General features: G+C 36.8%; 2 long non-coding RNA genes across 2 annotated transcripts in view; one reads left to right on the forward strand and one right to left on the reverse strand.

Moving 5' to 3' along the window:
• Positions 1-22,662, forward strand: part of LOC147500413 (uncharacterized) — a 61,945-nt gene that overhangs the window by 9,532 nt on the left and 29,751 nt on the right. The window lies entirely within an intron of this gene.
• On the reverse strand, positions 20,826-22,078 carry LOC147500414 (uncharacterized). The gene is made up of 2 exons (XR_015196333.1): positions 21,673-22,078; positions 20,826-21,213 (listed from the first exon to the last, which is right to left on the reverse strand). It is a non-coding gene; the product is annotated as an uncharacterized LOC147500414 (long non-coding RNA).

The following is a 22,662-nucleotide window of genomic DNA, read 5'->3' on the forward strand; positions in this document are numbered from 1 at the left end:
TTCGATATGGCTTCATCTTCCGCTTCCCACCCCTCTCTCCCCCTCCACCATTCCTTTGGAGTTATTTGTTCAGAACTTGAACTGTTTTCTACAAGAACTACTTAATTTAAATAGCTATTTGCCCATCATAGAGGATGGGGCTTTGGGTAATCCCATAAAGAACTTATTGATGAAGGTATTGATGAATGGAAAGATACATTGGTAGGGTATTTCTTAGATAAGAGAATGGGATTCCCTTTTGTAAAGAATACTCTTGAAAGGACACGGAAAATCAAAAGATCTATGGAGATAACAACGGACAGGGACTTGTTTTTCATTAGGTTTTCTATGATTGAAGACAAACAGATGGTGTTAGAAGGTGGTCCTATCTTCATTGCAGGGAAGATATTTGTAGTTAGGTCTTGGTCACCGAGATTGAAGGGCAAAGGAACAATACTAACACCGTACCAATATGGGCAAAAATCTTCAAAGTCCCAAAAGAACTCTGGACTAAGAATAGGCTCTCATATTTGGCCAGCTTGATTGGTGAGCCACTCTGTATGGACGGCGCAACATCGGAGAAAAAAATACTCGACTTTGCTAAGGTCTGCGTAACCATTCCCCTGTCTTTTGATTTTCCCAAATCGGTAAAACTCAAACTCGGGGGTAAATATGTGTACCTGGATGTGGAGTACCCTTGGAAACCACCCTCTTGCACCATTTGTTGTCGGTTTGGGCATACAACAACTAAATGCCCTGCTTCCCCACCTCAGGTCTGGGTCCCTAGGCCAAGAAATGTAGGAGTTCAAGAAAAAGGATGACACCAGCTGGTTAGGAGCGGTGACAACGCTCCACGAAGCCGCTCCCTTCTGACTACGAATTCAGAAATATCTCCTGAGGCTGCTGCTGCTCTGATTCGCGAATTCTCTTTGTGCATTTCTGCTATAGTTCGATCAACGACATGTCTCGATCTTTGTTCCAAGCTCCGCTTATGACAATACTGCAGCTGCAAGACCTAGCCCTTCTTTACAAGTGGTATCCTCTGAGTTCACTGCGGAACTACATGGAGTCACAACTGGTCGAGCAGAGTCAGCCCCCAGTAGCAGGGGGCCTTCTTTAGCCACTCCGACACTCCTTGTTAGGAGCTCGGGGAGAACAGTAGCGAGAGAGCATAGTATACCTACTGTATTGGACCTACCAATACAAAGGCACCAGCAAAGAGTTACTCCTCTTAACCAACTCCCAAATAGTAGAGAAATAAAGATATATGAAGGGTTAGTTGTTGGAAATGAGGATGTAGAAGACGATCTCTCAGAGAGTGAATCTGAGTTGTTTGGGGATACTATATAAGGGCTCCAACACTTGCATTGCCTAAGAGCACATCAAAGTATGCAGCGTCTTCTGAGAATGAATGGACTACTGTGAAGCCAAAAAGAAGCAAAAGGATCCAAGAGCGTTCTTCAGGAGAAATAGAGCATACACTTGCAATGATGAAGAAGGTTAAGTCGTTAACCAAAAACAAAAATATGAGACATCTTGAGGACTACACAAAAGAGTTTTGGGATGACACTTCAGGACTTACTTATGTGTGTTGTGCTTGCGAAGGTTTCTTTTGTAACTATGAGAAAGCGCAGACTCATCTTAGGAAAGATCATCCTAAGATTGTAAAGGAAATCATGCCTAGGAAGTAGGATTCCTAGCTCTACTTTCCTAGGGTTCGATTGTAGCATGTCTAGTGATCTCAGGTATGTTAGGCTTATAGTATGTCGATTTGCGTCTTTGTATGCCTCCTTTTAATGATCTAACTCTTAGGGAGGCTTGTAAGGTTTACCCTTTTGCAATATAAACCGGTGGGGGTCTGCCTTAACCCCATAACTTTTTCAAAAAAAAAAAAACTAATCAAAACAGAGACAAAAATCACCAAAATTTTACTGGAGACTCCTGACAGATCATGGGTATTCCTGTTAAAATTTTAGAGCAATTGGAGTTCTACAAACCCTCCTTATCAGCTGTTGTTCCAGAAATTAAGTGTTTGAAACACTGCAGAAACACACTGAAAACACTCCACTAGTTAGGAGGTCAAAACAAATCAAAAACTCGTCAAATTTTTACTGAAAACTCTTGACTTAGGATAGATACTCCTGTAGAATGACTTAGGATAGATACTCCTGTAGAAAGTTTAGAATTTTTGGAACTTCCTAAGTAACCTTACTCGTCTGTTTTTCAAGAACTTACGGTTTGAAAACTGAAATACAGCACTGTAAAGATCGTATTTGTTCACAAGGTAAAACAATTAGAAAAATTCTAAAAATATTCCAGTAAATCAATAACACCTTAAATATTATACCTGAAAATTTTCAAAATTTTCGAAAATTTAAAAATACATTTACCACAGTATTCTTCGTTGTGATTCCGCAAACACAAAGGAGGGCGGGCGCGCTCTGAACAAGGCAAAATGGAAGGTGTGCGCCCCTGTGCTTAAAACAGTGAACAGTAACGAAAATATGAGAAAAATGAAAGAAAAATGAAAATTGTGGGTGGGTAGAGAATGGGGGATTGCCCCTTAAATTCGAGCAATTGAATTCTTGTCCTGAAAGAGTTTAAGATGGCAGCGGCGCCATTTGATAACCCATAAAAACTCAATTAGATTACTCTAACATTATTCTTACGGTATCAATTATTTATTTCCTACTCTCACATATAGATTTATGCAATATATGGAGTACAGAATCGTTCCATTCCTAAACTACCAAGACATAAAGAAATCAATTAATCAACACAAGGGAACAATGGTAAGAGCAATATTTATAGAGATGAATTTACACTATAAAACTAATTATATGAATTTACTTATAATAATTTAACTAAGCAATTGAATAAAATATAGAGAAGAATATGGAGAAGAGATTAGGGGGATTTGATTTCACTTAAATAAATTCATAATATGCTAGTGTAGATTATTGCAATCATAACCAATTAAAATTAATTGTAATCCCTAATTATTCATGGCAATCTCTGCCAACTAATAATTAGCATGTGAGGAAGTTCAACCCATTCTCATGGCGAATCAACTAACCTACTAGAGTGAACTCTTAAATGCAATAATTCTAACTAACGCATCAAGTCTTCATTCAAGCTTCATCAAACCCCTCTAATTGAGGTTTAGCTAGAATTCATTAGACTATCATTTCTAACACAAGATCGAACAGTAAAAACAAGTCATTATTGAATAACTAATTAAACTTTCTTAATCTAAATTAACAATTGTCTAAGATTCAAACATGGATTACAATTGAAATTTAAACGAATTTAGAACTAAGATTATGAATATTAATTATCAATTTAACACAACTAAATCTATGAATGCAAGATTGAATTCGAAATTAAAGATTGAAATATAACTAAGTATTTTATTCTAAAACTCAAAACTTGTTCTAACAACTAATAAAATTGACAACTAACTAGATTAATCTATATAAACTAATTTAATGAATTAAAACTAATTCTATATTACCAAAACTAAATTTTATGAACTAGAACTAAGGTTAGATCTAGATAGCTTAAGAGCTAAGCTTTTGTCCCTTGATATAGAAGAGTTAGATTTCCAAATTCGTGCATGGGCTGAGGAGCCATATTTTGAGCTGAAAAATCGAGCCCAAAACCCAATTTGTTGAATCCAAAACTTTTCATTCTGGCCGTGTTACTGTAGCGCGAATTTTCACCAACTTATACTACTCTGATCGAGTCAAGGTCTAGACCATTGGAAAGAGCTTTCTGAGCCGGTCATTTTGATATAAAATGGGCCCAAATCCGAGGTCTGAGTCTAAAGATATGGCCTTTTTAAGTTCTATTGACTTTTCTTCAGCTTTCTAATCCGGTTTGACTTTCACTTAACAACTTTAACTTGGGCTTTTTAAGGGTTTTTTCTCCATGAAACTTGGGCTTTCTTCATAGAACTTTCATAGCAATCTCTTTAGCTCCTTTTAGCGCCTAATTAGTAACGAATTTACATTTATTTAACTCCAAAACCTGAAATACTTAAAAGCACGTAATTAGTCATAAACCTATATTATTAATCACATAATTGGTCTAACAGCAATATTGTTAAGGGGTTAAAACTAAAGTTTTGAGCTCTTATCAACTATCCTCATCCTTTGCAATACTGATCAAAGTTTCTATCCCATTATTGTATTCCCTAGTGAGCCTATCCTTTGACATCCAAAACTTATCCATTTTGAAAGGCAATAATTAATTTTGCGAAACAATGGAAAAGTAACACTCTACTGCAACAATTAAAACGTAAAATAAACACATGATCCAAGGGATGAACTACAATCAGGTGAAAAAATAAACAACAAAGCAGACAATATTAATTACTTGCATGTTGTCATCGAGTGTTTAATTCTTAAAAAAGCATAAATCTTTGTCCCAAACCAATTTAACACAGACCAAAAACAGCTCGCAGATATGATTCCAAATCACCAAGTTTTTCCCTATTAAGTAACACCCTAACATATGCCAAAATTACTAGTTGAGGTTTGGATATCAATCATCTTTTTCAGGAAACTAGAAAGGCAAAAACAACAAAACCATACCAATCACTAACTTAATAAATTGAAAAAAAAATGGATTCATATTGTACAGATTGCAAGAAAAACACGGAAGTAGTAATGGATCATTCAGCAGGGCACTAGTACTGGAAGCATTTGCAAATGAATCAGGTGATAATGATTCTAATGGTGTGGGTGGACCAAGTAATATGTTATTAAGTGATGGTGGTTTATCTACTGTATTTATAAATATAGGTGGTTCTAATCACGTGATTGTTTGTTTTGTTCTTCACGTAGTCATTGGCAAAATCGTGGCTATAATCTTACTCGGAGTTTGATAAACCAGAGGGATGTAAATGAACTAAGGCTACTTAACATGCCCAATTTAGAACTCAACTTCCCAAAACAAAATAAACCATCAATCAAGTTAAACAAAAAAATGAGGTTATTCATGTTAGGGACATTTTGTGTGATGCATTTTGGAAGGCTAGGGTATAAGTGAAGAAAGAAGCTCCTGTTAACTTTCTCACTAATCCGAATGAGGGCAAATCGACACATTAGCCTGCAGATATCTTGATTTACAGTTGGTCTGAGGGAAAACATGCATGTGTTAATGTAACTGGAGTATCTCCGTTGGTAGGGTTGGGGAATGATGACTTTGAGGTGGGAGAAGCAGCTAAGAGAGTAGCGATAGGGAAGATGGAAAAGAATGAGGAAGCTTGCAGGGCTAACCAGCATTGTTTCATTATGTTGGTTTCGACACTTTCGGGTTTCTTGGAACAACGATGCGTTGAGCTCCTCAAGAGACTTTAAAGTTAGTTAAGCGATAGCGTTATGACGGTTTGGTTCTAACGAGTTTGTTTTAGAATGATAGGATTTGCTATTCGAGAAAGGGCAAGACTGACTTGTTGCATGCTTGTCCTAATTATTTGTAAAATTCGTTATCATTATCAATAAAATTTCCACTTGAAAAAAAAAATAAAAAAAACATACTTTAACAACAAGGCCGAGAGTCTGGAAGATGAAAGCTTGATTTTTTGGCGAAGAGCTTGAGAGATGTCGAAGACGAAAAGATAGAATGAAGGAGTAGCAGGAAGAAATGCAAGGAGAGGGAGATGAAAGCTTAAGTTTTTTTTTTTTTTTTTGGTGAACGAAACGGTGGAGAGAGAGAGTCTGTTCTTTTTGGGTTTCTTTAATTGTGAAGTGCATAATTAATTTGGGATACTTGAAATTTTTTATTTGAAGCCTTGAAATTTTGATGAATTTTGATGTGTCGGTCTGATGAAGTATAGAAAACATTATACTCAAAGTTTTAACCAAAGCGACACAACAGGTTTTAGTAGAACTGACACAATTGAAAAACTTGTAGTGTCTCTTTTAGATGAAGTGACACAACAAACCTGATCCTTAGGCAAGCAAATTAAACCTCAAACCAACACAAAAAGTTTGTTGTGTCGGTTTCCCACATACCCGATACACCAAAAACCGACACAACAACCTTTTTTTTTAGTAGTAAAATTTCTTGTTTAATGAGTAGCTAGCAGGAAAATTGGTTCTTCACTCCATTGAATAATTAGTTGCTATCTATTAAGTCTTAGTTCTTTTTTTTTTTATAATAGTAATAGAGCCTACTTATCAACTTAAATTACAACCAAAAAGAAAAAAGGAAGAGAAAATTGGGGCTGGATTTGTCATTACCTATATGCTGCATACTAAAAGAATCTAGTAATTTCTATTGCATAAGCAGTAGGCGCTCTCCGCCTACGTCTAACCAACAATTCATGCTTGCAAATGAGGAAATATTCTTAGGTAAGTGGTCAGTATATTAGGTTGTCATAGATCAAATAGAGCGTGAACAAATAATAAAAGACATTTCTCACGAAAGTAAAGTAAAATAAATAGAATAAAAATGAATATGAGGTTTGCATAAAAACATTTATCCTTAGTTATTTGAGTATGGCAGGACTTGAACCTGCGACCATTAGGCTAAGCCCAATTCTCTACCAACTCAGCTATACACTAATACACCCCAAAAATATTTTGTAATAAATATGGATTAGTGTGGAAAAGATTGATTCTGGTGAGGTCACAAAGAACAAAGGGATATAAGAGAAAACTTCTATCCGGCCAATTCTAAAGAGAAGCACCAAAAGAACACTTGCTTGTCTTATATATGAAAGGGAAATTATTGGTTTAATCATGGTCAAAGAGCAAACTACATAAACAGTAGTGCTTAGATTACCATTGAAATTTCTTTGAATATAAGGGTGAGCCTTTGAAGAGAAACACTTGAAGATTGTGTGAAATATTTCCATAGTTGAATTCATGGGGCCATAAGTTGAAGAAGAAATAGTGGCTGCAAAAAGAAAATGCATAACATGAATTTGCATTTGTAATAAAACTACATCAATCTATGAAATTTAAAAAAAGGTTCACTGAGTGCTTGTGTTTAATCAGAATAAAAATATAGTTACATACGCAAAGATATTGAAATTCATAAAGAGGATGAGTTGCAAAATTACAACAAATTACGCTTTTTTAAGACTATTCACATTTTGAACACTAAATTCATGTTAATCGTGTACTCTGGTGGAGCACAATCATCGTTTTTGTTTTGAAACACTATATTAATGTTAAATAAATAAATAAATATTGAAAGTCAGTGTAGCATACAAATTCAACATAGGAAAAAACATAAAATAAATAGAAATTGAAGATTGTTGTTTGTATTAAATAAAAAGAATAATAATCATAAGACCCAACTCAGCATCTACTTACAAAGTTCATCCCTCAAACTTCAGTAAGATTGATATGGATTGTGAAGGAAGAAATAGAAAAGGCTAACGTCTATATTTTGAAATTATATGTTGAGACTCGGCCACATTAAAAATCGACGACTACTTAGTTTCTACAACATCTTCACAAGGAGATTCACATTTGATTAGATTAAATTAACCACAAATTTAGTTAGTAGGGAAAAGAAAGAACCATAAACTGTCGAGTCGAAAATCAAAATAGGTGATGAGATGAATATTCAAAAGTGAACTTAGTGAAGAAGAAATATTGTATATGATATCATGAGGAGAGACCTTCGCGCGCGAGAAAAAAATATGCAAAATATAGAAATTCATGATGTGGAGCGCTTTAGTATAGTTAGAATAGATATCAACCGAGATTCATGATTTAAAATATCTACATTTCGTGAAACATACACCGGAATCTTGACAAGTATGCGATGGAAGAACTCTGAACCAATTAAGATCTATACTCAAAAGTGAAAACCCGTCTTCAAACTTGACACTGGTTTTAGACCTGTTGAGAGATTTCACTAGAAAGTCACACCTCAATCTAGCTACTTTCTATCCCAAATGATTTCAACTTGGAGATCACACCAAGGAAATCACACACCCAAGACTTTGGTAGTTATCACAACAAACTCAAACAAGCAAAGTCACTAATTTATCATCACCCATAACAAGCAAACAATAAATAAGGAAGTAAATATGTAAAGAGACACAAAGATTTAGGTGGTTCGGTAAATGTTACCTACATCCATACAAGAGCCGAGTTTCCTTTATAGCAAAGATTGGAGAGTTTACAAGAGATATCAAGAATCAAGAACAAAAGGCCTCACTCAAACCCTAGCTCAATAGAGCTCCCACAATACCCAAGAAATGAATCTCTCAAAAGTTATCTCAACCCTAACCATAAGTTTCTTTATATAGGTGGGGAGAAAATTTCATGAGAAAGTGGATTTGGTTATTGAAATTTCGACAAACTGTCAAAATTTCATAATATTTTGTCAAGACGAATTTCGGTCGGTTCACCTGGGCCATCCAAACTTCTCAAGGTTGGTCACATCAGGCCGACTTCGAAATAGGAAGGAAGAAATGTGCATGAATCTCAGTTGGTTCTCTTGGGTCGTCCAAACTTCTTAAAGTTGGTCAGATCAGGCTGACTTCGATGCAGGAGAGTAAAAACTACACAAAGGTGGGACAGTGCTGATAGGCCGTCCAAGAGTGAAAAACTAGCTTAATCCAGCCATCTATGTTTCACAACTGTTAGTTCCTCACTACCATCACCGGAGCAAAGCTCGACGGTTCCACAAACCCAACAATCTCCCACTTGGAACCTGTCGAGATTCTACAAGCAAATCACATCTCAATTGTAAAAACTCCATCCAAATCCAATTTACTAATGAAACACTCGGCTCATCCATCATGGTCTTCAAGCAAGAAGACCCACCGAAGTTGAACACAACTTCAACTTCTCAGTAGGCACGGTCTTGGTCAACATATCCGCCGGATTCTCACTTCCTCGGATCTTCTCAAGTGCTAAAACCTCATCCTCCAACAGAGATCGGATAAAATGATACCGGAGACCAATGTGCTTGGTCATAGAATGAAAGGCGGAATTCTTAGCAAGATGTATAGCACTCTGACTATCACTGTGTAACACACTTCTCTCTTACTTCATCCCAAGCTCTTCCATCAATCCCTGTAACCAAATCATCTCTTTGCTTGCTTACAGAATGCCACATACTCATACGTGGTAGACAAAGCAACGATCTTCTGTAACTGAGAAATCCAACTCACTGCAGTAGCACCTACTGTAAAGACATAACCAGTAGTGCTTCTTCTGCGATCTACCTCACCTGCAAAATCAGCATCCACATATCCTTGCAGGTTCACAACACCCCTTCCATAACATAGGCATTTCTCTGTAGTACCTCTCAGATATCTCAATATCCACTTCACGGCTTCCCAATGTTGCTTGCCAGGATTAGACATAAATCTACTGACAGCTCCCACTGCTTGGGCTATATCCGGACGCGTGCAAACCATGGCATACATAAGACTTCCAATGGCAGAGGCGTATGGTACCTTAGCCATGAAGTTGCTTTCCTCAACAGTCTTGGGAGAGTGTTCCTTGGACAACTTGAAGTGGACTGCCAAAGGTGTGCAAACTGGTTTCGCACCACCCATGTTGAACCTCTTCAATACCTTCTCAACATACTCAGCCTGAGACAACTCCAGAATACCTTTCTGCCTATCTCTTCTGATCCTCATCCCTAGAATCTGTTTTTATTTTGCACCCAAGTCCTTCATAGAGAACTCACTTGCTAACTTCTCTTTCAATCTCCCAATTTTTGACATATCAGAACTCGCTACTAACATATCATCAACATATAGCAATAGGATGACGTAGCTGGAGTTGAACCTCTTGAAGTAGCAACAATGGTCAGCGTTGCATTTATAGTAGCCATTTCCTTGCATGAAGTTATCAAACTTCTTGTACCACTGCCTAGGGGCTTGTTTCAAACCATACAAGCTCTTTCTGAGCCTGCATACCATATTCTCTTTACCCTTCTTGTTGAAGCCCTCCGGTTGCAGCATGTAAATTTTCTCAACTAGGTCACCATGGAGGAAGGCAGTTTTAACATCCAACTGCTCAAGATACAAATCTTCCGCTACAACAATACTCAACACTGACCGAATAGTATTTAGTTTCACCACTGGGGAGAATATCTCTGTGAAGTCAATGCCTGCTTTCTGCTGAAAACCCTTGACTACTAGCCTCGCTTTGTATCTCTTGGAACCATCATGTTCCTCTTTAACTCTAAACACCTATTTGTTCTGTAGAGCCTTCTTGCCCATGGGTAGTTTGGCTAACTCTCACGTGCCATTAGAGATGAGGGACTTCATCTCATCTTGCATAGCAAGCTCCCACTTGCTTGCATCACTCACCTCCAATGCTTCATCATAGCATTGAGGCTCGCCACCATCAGTAAGTAGCAAGTAATTCACATAGGTGGAGGCGGATATCTCGCTTTCGGTACATGTGGCCTGGATGTCTTCCTTGGGGGCGCGAGGTGGAGATGGACTCGGTGGTGTAGTATCCTCATTATTCTCTCGAGTCACTATTCGTCATCCTCATTTGTAGGGCTCCCACTATACCACGACTTACATCGAAGTCTTCCAACTCAACATACTCTGTGCCGCTCTCTGTACCCGATTCCTTGGTTTGTGCTTCATCTCTGTCCTTGTACATCACCTTCTCATTAAACACAACATCTCTACTACGAATGATTTTCCGATTTTGATCATCCCAAAAGCGATACCCAAAATCATCACCGCCATAGCCGATAAAAGTGCACTTTAGTGACTTAGCATCAAGCTTGCTTCTAGCTTGGTCACTAATGTGGACATAGGACACACAACCAAACACCTTCAAATGGGAAAGGTTCACATCCTTCCCGCTCCACACTTCCTCTGGAATCTTAAAGTCCAAAGGTACTGATGGTCCTCTATTGATCAGGTAAGCTGCTGTGCTAACACTTTCTGCCCAGAACTGCTTGGGCAAGCCTGCTAGTGTACGCATACACCTAGCTCTCTCTGTCAGTGTTCTATTCATCCATTTCAACAACCCCATTCTGGCTGAGGTGTCCCCGCAAAGTTTTCTCCATCTTGATGCCATTGTCGGCCACAAGTGCTTTTAAAACCTGAATCCTCATACTCTCCACCGTTGTCGGATCTCAGCTTCTTTACTTTCAAGCTTGTCTCATTCTCAACCATGGCCTTCCAAGTCTTGAACACTTCAAATACTTCTTACTTGTGTCTCAAGAAATAGACCCACACATTCCTAGTATGGTCATCAATGAAAGTCACAAAATATAACTTTCCGCCAAGTGAAGAGACATTAGCTGGCCCCCAGACATCTATATGAATCAACTCAAGCCTTCTAGCTTTCGGAGTCTGACCCATTCTCTGAAAACTCACCCACTTCTGCTTTCCAAATACGCAGTTCTCACAGAAGTCAATTTCAGTCGACTGTAACTTTGGGAGTTTACCAGAAGAGTGAAGGATTTTCATTCCTTTCTCACTCATGTGACCAAGCCTGCGGTGCCAAACATTTGGATCCTCTTTGCTATGTACCACAGCAATCGACTCACACCCATGTGTAGTCATGTAGAGAGTACCATCTTTCTTACCATTTGCAACAACCATTGAACCCTTCGAGACTTTCCAAGTGTTACTGGTGAAGACTGTAACAAATCCTTCACTTGCCAATTGCCCCACAGAAATCAAATTTTTCCTCAATAACCATGACGAGCCATTCATCTTGACATGCACGTCACCCTTACCGACAATGTCACAAGGTTGGTCATCGCCGAGAAAGACCGTTCCAAAGTCACCTTCGGCGTAGTTCTCAAAGAACTCTCGATGTGAGGTAGCATGGAAAGATGCTCCGGAATCAAGTACCCAAGACTCCTTCTTTTGCTCCATCGAACATATCAAGGCATCATCTACCATCTCAACAACATTAGCTTCTTGATCCTTTTTCTTGTTCTTATTAATGTTGTTGTTGTTTCTTGGTGTCGGGCAGTTGGGACTATAGTGGTCAGGCCTACCACTGTTGTAGCATACAACTTCACTTAAGTCTCGAGGTTTGTGTTCAATACTTTGCAATTGGGGGGCTTGAGATTTCGATCTTCCCCTCCACTTTTTCTTACTACGACTCCTGTTTGACTTTCTTCCCCTACTTTCAGTGCTCAATGCCGACCCTGAAGTTGATCCCAAAGATGACGGACAATCCTGTCTCCGGATTTCCTCAGTTAGTACCATACTAACAACGTGCTCAAACTTCAACTTGGTCATTCCCGCAGAGCCACTAATAGCCGCCATAGTCGCCTTCCAACTTGGAGGCAATTGTCCAAGTATCGCCAAAGCTAGCACCTCATCACTAAATGTAATCTCAACCGACTCCAATTGGTCTTTAGTTTGGTTGAATTCATTTAGGTGATCCTTAAAGGAGGTCCCCTCCGACATTCTCATACTAAATAGCTTGGTGATCAAATAGACTTTGTTCGCGGCCAAGGGTTGTTCATACATTGTAGTAAGTGCCTCCATGAGAGACTTCGCCGTCTTCTCAGTTTTAATATTGAAGGCTACCGACTTCGAGAGACTCAATCGGATTGTGGCCAATGCCTTTCTATCTTGCAAATCCCATTTGTCTTGCGGAATCTCATCGGACTTCTCACTTATCAATGTTTCCATCAAATCCTTTTGATAGAGTACGTCCTCGATTTGCATCTTCCAATAGCCGAAGTTTGTTCCGTCAAACTTCTCTATCTTGTAGCTTTCCTTTTCGGTCGTCATGACTTCCACTTGAACCAATACAACGGTGGAGACTCTCTCAGAGGAATTTCTTCGAACACCTAGCTCTCAATGCTAAAGGTGGAGTCTTTCCTCACACACCTTGTTCCAATGATTCAAAACCATGCTCTGATACCACTTGTTGGGAGATTTCACTAGAAAGTCACACCTCAATCTAGCTACTTTCTATCCCAAATGATTTCAACTTGGAGATCACACCAAGGAAATCACCCACCCAAGACTTTGGTAGTTATCACAACAAACTCAAACAAGCAAAGCCACTAATTTATCATCACCCTTAACAAGCAAACAATAAATAAGGAAGTAAATATGCAAAGAGACACAAAGATTTAGGTGGTTCGGTAAATGTTACCTACATCCACACAAGAGCCGAGTTTCCTTTATAGCAAAGATTGGAGAGTTTACAAGAGATATCAAGAATCAAGAACAAGAGGCCTCACTCAAACCCTAACTCAATAGAGCTCCCACAATACCTAAGAAATTAATCTCTCAAAAGTTATCTCAACCCTAACCATAAGTTTCTTTATATAGGTGGGGAGAAAATTTCATGAGAAAGTGGATTTGGTTATTGAAATTTCGACAAACTATCAAAATTTCATAATATTTCGTCAAGACGAATTTCGGTCGGTTCACCTGGGCCATCCAAACTTCTCAAGGTTGGTCACATCAGGCCGACTTCGAAACAGGAAGGAAGAAATGTGCATGAATCTCAGTTGGTTCTCTTGGGCCGTCCAAACTTCTTAAAGTTGGTCGATCGGTGACTTCGATCGCGAGAGAGTAAAAACTACACAAAGGTGGGACAGTGCTGACGGGCCGTCCAAGAGTGAAAAACTGGCTTAATTCAGCCATCTATGTTTCACAACTGGTAGTTCCTCACTACCATCACCGGAGCAAAGCTCGACGGTTCCACAAACCCAACAAGACCAAACCTCAAAACAACAATGTTTACTTCCATTTCTCGTCTCAGCCGTGTCTTTGGCAAAAACACCCGAATAACAATAACAATAACAGCAACACCTCAAATTCTCACAAAAACCCAAACACCCAAACAAGAAGAAAAACCCGAAGAAATAAAAAGTCTAATTAACAAACTTTCCAAACAAAAAAACCTTGTCGAAAATTTCAAAAAGTGTTCCGAAATACGTCGGTTTCGTTCTCGACATTTAGTATATGAAAAAACTATTGTGTTGGAACATCAGAACAAGTTTGATGATATTACTAAACAAGGTTTTGCTATGAGACTTATTTCTTTATATGTTTGATCATGCTTTAAAACTGTTTGATGAAAAATGTGAACGGCTAGTGTTGTGTCTAACAATGACAAGTTGTCGGTAGAGCCGGATTTTCCTTCTTATAATATAATCAGACGTGGTAATGATCTAATTACAAAAAGAAAGAATATCTCCTCATCTTCCTATTTATAAGCCACAGCTCACTTCCACGTTTTCAATTTTCCATAGAATATCCGCTAGTTTTGTTTAGTTATATTCTGTATTTTAAAATAGGTTTGATTTGCTTCACCTATGAGAATTTCTACCGATTCTTGCTTTATTCAAGCTTTTATTGAAATGGGGAAGTGGGAGAATGCTCGTTCGATGGAGAAAAATGGGGTGGAGCCGAGTTTGATTACTTTTAATACACTGCTGAATGGGTTTTATAGGGATGGTAAGTTTGAGGATTTGGGCTACGATGGAAGAGAGTGGTATTGTCCCGGATATAATAAGTTATAATACTAAGTTGCAGGGTTTGGTTAATATCGGAGGTAGATGAATTAGTTGAACAGCTTGGGAATAACGTAGAGAAACCTAATCTTTTTACGTATAATGTTTTGATAAAATGGTATGGCAATAATGGGAATCTGGATGAAGCTAAGAGCGTATATGATAATATGTTGAAGAGTGATATTGTTCCGGATTGGTTCACTTTTGAGGCACTCATTCCCTGTGTTTGTGAGAAAGGGGATTTTGGTCTTGCTCTTAAGCTTTGTGAAGAGAGTATTGGCTCTAATTGCCATGTTTCTGCGGGCATAGTACAGGTTGTGGTTGATGGGTTGGTGAAAGAGTCGAAGGTTGAGGAACAGTCAAAAAAGTATTATCGTTTGAAATTGAAAATGCCTCGAGAAATTGAGTGATGTTATTCTTCCGTGTATGTTTTCATCTTGCAAGTTTTCCATTTTGTCAGTTTCATATTTATTTTTGTTAGTGATATGATCGATGTAATGATTTTTTGTATTCCCTGTTTGCTTTTGCAAATTGATGTAATTGCTTCTTTGCTACACTACAAATTCGTTACCGTTTATTACTGAATGTGGGAAGAATTGGATTTCCTTATGCCACTTTGCACACACACACTAGTATTTAGAAATACATAAGAGATTCCAACACACGCTCCGTGCCAGAATGAACTGATCCGAGAGGCTTATATTATTTAAGTTAAAATAATAGATAGTGGGTCGATCCTGCATGGTGAAAGGCTTGTCGGAGTAGTGCAGCCAACACTCAACGTAAAAAATAATTGATTCTTTCTTCATCGGGCACCGAGTTGTGACCAGTTCAGTTGCATTTTTCGCACACTTCTTGCAGTCTTCCAAGGTATAATCAAGTCTGCATTGGAAAATCCCATAAACTCCATCTGAATTACTTCTCACGGTGTTGCTAAAAAATTTTGCATTATTTGGACTAGTGCTATTATTGGATATAGATGAAAGTAGGATGCTGAGATCAGCTTGAAATGTGCTGTTTGTTGTGTAATCTCCTCCTAAACAGGATACATAAGCAAAGGTTTGGGCAGTGCTGAGATTGAAGTGTAGTACCAGTGCAGAAGAAAAGGCAAAGAATAACAAACCAAAGAGACCCATTGAGATTTCTGGTTTGCAAAGAAATAATACCGGATAATGGTTTACTGGGGGTTATAGATATAACTTGTATGAGCCATTATGTGTAAGTTAGGAAGAAAAGTCAAGACTGGAAATTTCTTATCAATGATACTTCTCTCGGTAGGGTCAAGAAAGATGGTGCGGAATTCATGGACAGGGAAGTAGGCTTCATATTATACTAGTAAATATTATACTAGTAAATGGGGACATAACGCGGAAAGAAAATAGGGGTGTAGAAAATTAAAGGAATGAAATCATGTAAATTAGAATAATAACAAATTACATCTGTTTGAATGGATTATGTAGCATGTTTTAGATTAATACAGGTCGATTATATAACATGTAAATAAGAAACACGTTAGTTGTGTTCTTTGTTCAATTCGATTTTTGCTGTTATTCCATATTGCGAATAAATACATTCAAAAAGGTATTTAACCGCCTGTAATTTAGTCAATATATAATTATTAGTGCATATGCCACAAAGTAATTTAGCAAAAAAATATGAATTATGTTGATGAAGTTAACCTTTGTGTTGCTGGTTGTGTAGTTATCTTGTCGAGCATTTATTTGTGATTGAGGAATATTGTTGGATTAATATTAGTGTACTCCCTGTAAGATATAAAAATATTATATCATGGTGTGCACCATAATTGCTATTCAACACTGGAGAATAAAATATTTTAAAAAAAATGCAAGAAGAATATTTTTTTTTTATCATTGTCTTCAAAATGATCTAGTTAGTGAATCCATCTGTTCTTTTTTTTTTTTGTCGGCTTAAACAAACAGGTAGCTTGGACAGAGAAAGAAATTGTGGCTAACTAACAAATACCATTATATATATATATATATATAATTTCCATCTCTATATATATAAACGGTTACATTGAGAAACAATAAGAAAAAATACATTGGACACTGTTAATATTTATTCTATAGATCTATTAAGTCGGAAATAATATGTTGAGTGAATTGAATGTGTAAATAAAAGTTTTCCGGAAGATGTCTATGTGGCAAGATTACCATTTAAAAGCTTTCAATATAATGTGGATCTTATTTCATGTGTATGGAGATTGAATGATTCAAATGATGGAGTGATGCTTTTTTCAAATTGTTTGTATGGAGGCGACAAAAGGAAGAAATTGTGGATGCTAGTCGCGTCGTTGAAATGTAGTGTTGTGCGATGATTTCTGCTTCCAGGAAAACAGTTTCTTAAACCTTGATTCTTATTTCCTGTAGTTACTGAATCCATACAGACAATGTGGCAACCAATATCCACAAAGCAACAACTAGATTGGTTGTACATAGAATTACCTCTTCCAATGTCGGACCATTTCAAATATGGCATGCACACTCCTATGAAGAAACAGACAGATACGTTCTCAAAGCAAAAGTCCAAGCAAGGTGAAAACTTTTCTAAAAAGGTAAGAGTAAAACTAAATAAACTATCCATGTCTTTGTTTTTTGTTTTAGCTATTAGTCGTGTGATTCCGCCTTTGTACAACTAAGAACGTAGAAAATTCATAGTAAAATTGTTTCCCCTCCTCCTTTATCTGGGCTTGGGACCAGCAATGCAAGAACGGATCTTGCATTGGCGGAGTTAAAAACTTTTTATATTAATGGCGATAGTCATGGGTTAAATGTTTTAAAAATGAGACGTATAGGAATAAATGCATACAATCTGCCACTAAACGAACTACGTGAAGAGAGCACATTATATTTTATATATTAAAATCTAAAAATAAATGTAGAAAAATAAATAATAAAACAGGGAAAAAATAATAACGATACAAACTATCAGAGGAACTGCGAAGAAGTTCTATATTAAGCATTCCTAGTGTCATTATCTGAAAGCATTACATCATGTAAAAAAAATGTTATGTAGTCATGGGTTAAATCTAAACGTTAAGAAGACATATAGGAATAATTGCATACAATCAAATACTGGACGAAGGTAGGCAGGTAGCAGAGGAATAAACCATATTTTCTTGCAATATTAATCACTCATATCATCATATTCTGAAAGCAACACGTCACGGTACACTATATTTCTGGTATAAGTTCCACCACGTCTATTTAAGGATCCATTTTTTACCAAAATCTTGATGTTAGTCCACGAAACACACCTTGACAACGAAACATATAGTTGCCCATGGGAGAAAACATGATCAGGAAGATATATACCTACATTTCAAATCCTATTTTGAACGACACTATTATATTGTAATTTAGCAGTCCTTCTACGTTCTAACAGTGACCTGCATGTGTTTGACAAAAATACGAAAGTCTCAAACCAATTTCGGGAAGCACTAATTGATTGATATTAAACAATCCAATAGTGGCAAAATTCAAGTGTAACTAAACATAAAAGTTATTCAGGTATTTCTTCAAACAATTAAAAGTTATGTGGAAGAAAAATGAGAAAGAAGAATAAGAGAACGAGGCGGGAATATCGCCATGGAACATTGTACGTATCATTTTTCTTCTTTTTTGCCAAATCTGGAAACGAGGTCTAAATGGTGAGAATAAAAGAAGTAATAATTAATGAATATATTTCAGTGAGTATTATCAAAACGATAATTCTCTTATCTGATTTGTAGGCTACAAAACCAAATGGCAATATATAAAAAATAGGACAATAATGAAGCAGAAGGCAGAAATAGAAATAGAAACAAAACAATAACGAAGCAAAATGCATGAACTACATGAACACTCCAATAACTACAAAATTGAGAGAAACGAAAGAGAAATCTTAACCCTTCCATGGCGAATCAATGTGTCAAAAGCGCAATTATGATGGAGAAGAGATGTTGCAGATGTCGAACCGGCACTTCGTGAAAAGAGGAATTTATTTGGAAAAGAAGGGCGAGGCCAAAACTTTTTTTTCCCTTTTTAATTTGGAAAAATAGTCGAAACGGTGTGCCTGTTTCGCAAGGTAGTTTATCATTTTAAAGGGTGAAAATAGATCAATTGACTGATTTATCCTTTTAGTTAAGAGCAAAAAGAAAGTGGTTGTTCAACTTTCTGGTACCCTTTCGATTTAAAACTTTGGACTAAAACCGAGAATAAGGGAACTAATCGAAAAAGCAAGTATCCGCATTATATATAAGATATGTGATATGTGATATATAATTTTACCAGTTCCACACCTTTATACACATGGGTGTCTTTTCGAGCTCCCGTCAGTGTTTATCAAAGCAACATTCTCTGCATAATAGGTTTTATATTAGGTGCTTTAATGCGTAGATAGGTTTTATGTTGGATCAGATATTGAAATAAGGAATTAAGGATGGCATATAAATTGGGAACATATAAAGATTTGTTATAGTTGGTATACACACAATGGAGCTGAAGCTATATAATTGTTGTAAAAAGTCATTAGTATTCACGAGTTGTTTTCTCTCACATGAAAACCATTCAACTGAAAAATCAAGGAAAGAGTAGATAGTAGTAGTAAAAACATTATCAAGCCCACTACCACATATTGACGTTGACCTAAACCAACTAAAAACTTAAAACTCAAAAAAATCATTGAAACTTCAACCAAACTTAAATGTTTTTTTTTTTTGGTCTTTCTTGCCTACCAAATTCATGATATTGCATGCAATTATTGCAACTTTGACCTCAAGATCGAGTTTCTAATAACAATGTTCATGGTAGCTATATAAACTAAACTCTTAGTACGTGTACCCAACGTTTTACTCTATATGCTATGTTTGGTTCACTGTAACGGGATGCATTTGCACCCATTTCCCACTAACTACCCATTTACTGGTGTTTGGCCCACTAATGCAAAGTGGCAGTTATGTAAATAAGTTGCACTCATGTGCACCGTATAAATAGGTTAGAAGACAACTTGTTGCAGCCAAAAAAACAGCGTAACTATTTGCAATTTCTCTTTCTCTCTCTCTCTTAGCTTTTTTTTGTAACTTCCTCCTCTTTTGTAGCTGCCACCAGTAAAAAAAAAAAAAATTAGTGATTTTTATCTCAGTTTCTCCTCTCTTCTATCTATGAAGATTTAAACCAACTCAAATCAACTAATTTTGTTGAATCTTTGTCGAAATTAGATAAAATATTGAAGAAAAAAAAAAAATTTAGGTAGTTTTTATGGATGAGATCTGAAAATAAACTGTTCAGTATTTAAAGATTTGTTTTAATCTTAAAGTGTGTATTTAGAATTTGGAATTATGGAGAGAAAATCATCTGGTTATTTAGTTATGTATTTGTGAAGAAGATGAAAAAAATATAGGGCACTTTTGCACTACTCTAACCAAACAGGTAAAGTGAATTGTCATTGCAATTTCTTGTCATGCATTACGATGTAATTGCACTCATTTGCCATTTGCACTTGCTTGCATCGAACCAAACAGAGCATAGTCTATACAGATTGTGCAAGGTTCCAAAGAAAAATGAGTCTAAAAGAAGCAAGCCGGAAGAAGTGGTACCTTAATTTGAATTTCAGTCCAAACCAAACGATGAAGGAAATGAAGAAAATATACCTGCAGCTGGTTCATAAAGCAGTCCTCATGACTTGATGTTTTTCTTGCATCCTGGCTTGAACTACATTGCCTTCTAGTTCAATGCCCTTTTGCTTTTGCAAATATATTGGTTTGTTTTTAATAGGGAATGGGAGGTAGTTACAAACTTGCAACATACCTTAATACAATAATACCTATCAAAACCCAAGGGATAAAAGATTTAATATGGATAGGCATTGAACAATGAGGAAGTGGAAAACCTTTGCTATAAAAGGGACAAAAATAATAAAAATAATTTGACAATAATAAGAATATAAGATGATGAAAAATTGCTTGAAAATCCCATAAGAATATGAGTTAAAGAAGGCCACACTGATGTGCGACTGGCTGTGGTCCACTTTAGCGATCTAATAAATAAGGGCCGATGACTCCAAGGGGCAGACTATATTTTTGAAACATTGCATCTGTGTTGTTCATATGCACACTAAGCAAAATCATAGCCAACATTAAAAATCACATATGGTATTGACGTATTGTAGAAAGAATCCGGATCAAAACCATCCTTCTTTCCTTAGTTCCTTAAGTGCCCCATATTACGATTACCCTATCTGTCAGCGACAGCTGGCCGACCACTATTAGATTGGCAATGGGGGCAGGGTTGGTGTAGCCTCGAGTAATGGTCATTTCTATTCCATAACGTCGTTAGCTGCTATAGTGTTGTTTGAGGTAGCTCTTTAGCTGCAATTAACAATATGAAGAGAGATAAATCCAGAAGGGCATATACTTTTGGAATTTCAGTTGAAGAAGCTTTAACATGTGATAATAACATAAGGTTTGATTGTACAAAATACCTGGGAACTAATTGCCTAGTGATACATAAATAGCTATACATTACATGCTTTACATAAGATGTCGATAAGTTTGACCCAACCACAGGTTGAATTTGATGTTGTGACCCTTTGTTCTTTGTATGGAGTCCAAATTAATTTGTCGACATCGACCTCAAGACCACCACGGCCAGCAGCTTTCAAATGACGATCAAGGACTTTGGGGTCCGCACAGATAGCATGTTGCCCTTTTCTATACTGGATTAGCTCTAAGCTCTATAAGGTGGTCAAGATATCCTCAGCTTTTATGGCCGTCATATCACTAAGCTCCTGCAAATGGAAAAAAAAGAAGAAAGGCATAGTAGCTTTAAGGAAATGATTATCTATTAAGAATCAAACTATATGTAATTTGCATAATATATTTCTGTACATAACATGTTGTTCCAATTGACACATTGGATTTCTAAGAGTCAGAGTATTCATTCTTCTCCCTCCCCGGATATCATGTTGCATTTTAGTTTTCTCATTGTTTTTTGTATCAAGAGAGAAGATAGACACATTTATCCTAGAAACACTTGCAAGCTATACGTACTACTGAGCTTTCGAATAAAATGTTGTGGATCAACCAAAAACCAATGTGGAAAAAGGAAAAAGGTGGTACTTAAAGAACTCTACTTAAAAAACCAAAAAATATATATACTAAAAGCTAGTGTGCAAATGGCACACACGTATACAAAAGGGAATACAGGAACACAGTTATTAGATGCTAGTAGAGAGGGTAAGAGTTACCTTGATGGAGATATTACTCGTGTTTTTTCAAGATATCAAGGAGAACCCTGGTCCAATATCATATCCTCTGCAGCTCAACAGTCCAAGGTCAGAAATTGTATTGTTTGAGGTATCTCTTTAGCTGCCAATACGATGATACCTATTAGAATAAGTGAGCATTGGGATCCATAAAAAACAATTGCTATATCAAGATACTCCATTCCATAGTAAGGCCTATGCAAAATCAAGCACAAAACAATAGCAGTGTGGTTTACTTCCAATTTCATAGGTGTTTGCACTTGCACGTAATATCTAAAGTACAAATAATGAACAATGAGCACAACACAATTATAGCCAATAAAGCAAGTATGTGTTCATCCCATGAACACTTGATGTAGAAAATGACATAGTCATCATCAAAACCTTCGAATTCCTGCCATTGGAACATGCAGCTATCAAAAATATATCAAATTCGACATATGACCCTCTTTGTACAACGAATAAAAATGAAGCTTGAATCAGAGAAATTAACACACATGGTAGAGTTTTTACAATCTTACACACCTTTATTGCTGAAAATGTAACTATAAGAAAGCATAAACAATAATAAAGGGATTGTAAAACAAAGGAAAAATTCAATTTGAACTCTACAAGAAATAGAGAACATGATCAAACAAAATAGATAGAATAAAGAGAGAAGTGATAGCAATTGACCGAGAAATGTGAGAGCAAGTGGGGAAATTCATGACCTACCGAGGAAACATATCCGTTAGGCTATCCCCACCAAAACCTCCCCGAAATATAACTTTTCAATTTATTAGCTTAATAGATAACGATGAGCTATTTAAATGATTCTGACAAAGACAATGACTAACGAACCTCCATCAATATAAAAAAAATGGGTGTTCTTGTAAATAGAGGAAATTAGAGAGCAAAAGAACGAAATAGTGAAAGACAGAGAGACATGAAGACCTGAGTGCAATGCATTCATTATAGAGTGGTATGTGAGAA

The sequence above is a fragment of the Coptis chinensis genome, chromosome 5 (genome assembly GCF_015680905.1).
Source record: "Coptis chinensis isolate HL-2020 chromosome 5, ASM1568090v1, whole genome shotgun sequence".
Lineage (NCBI taxonomy): Eukaryota > Viridiplantae > Streptophyta > Magnoliopsida > Ranunculales > Ranunculaceae > Coptis > Coptis chinensis.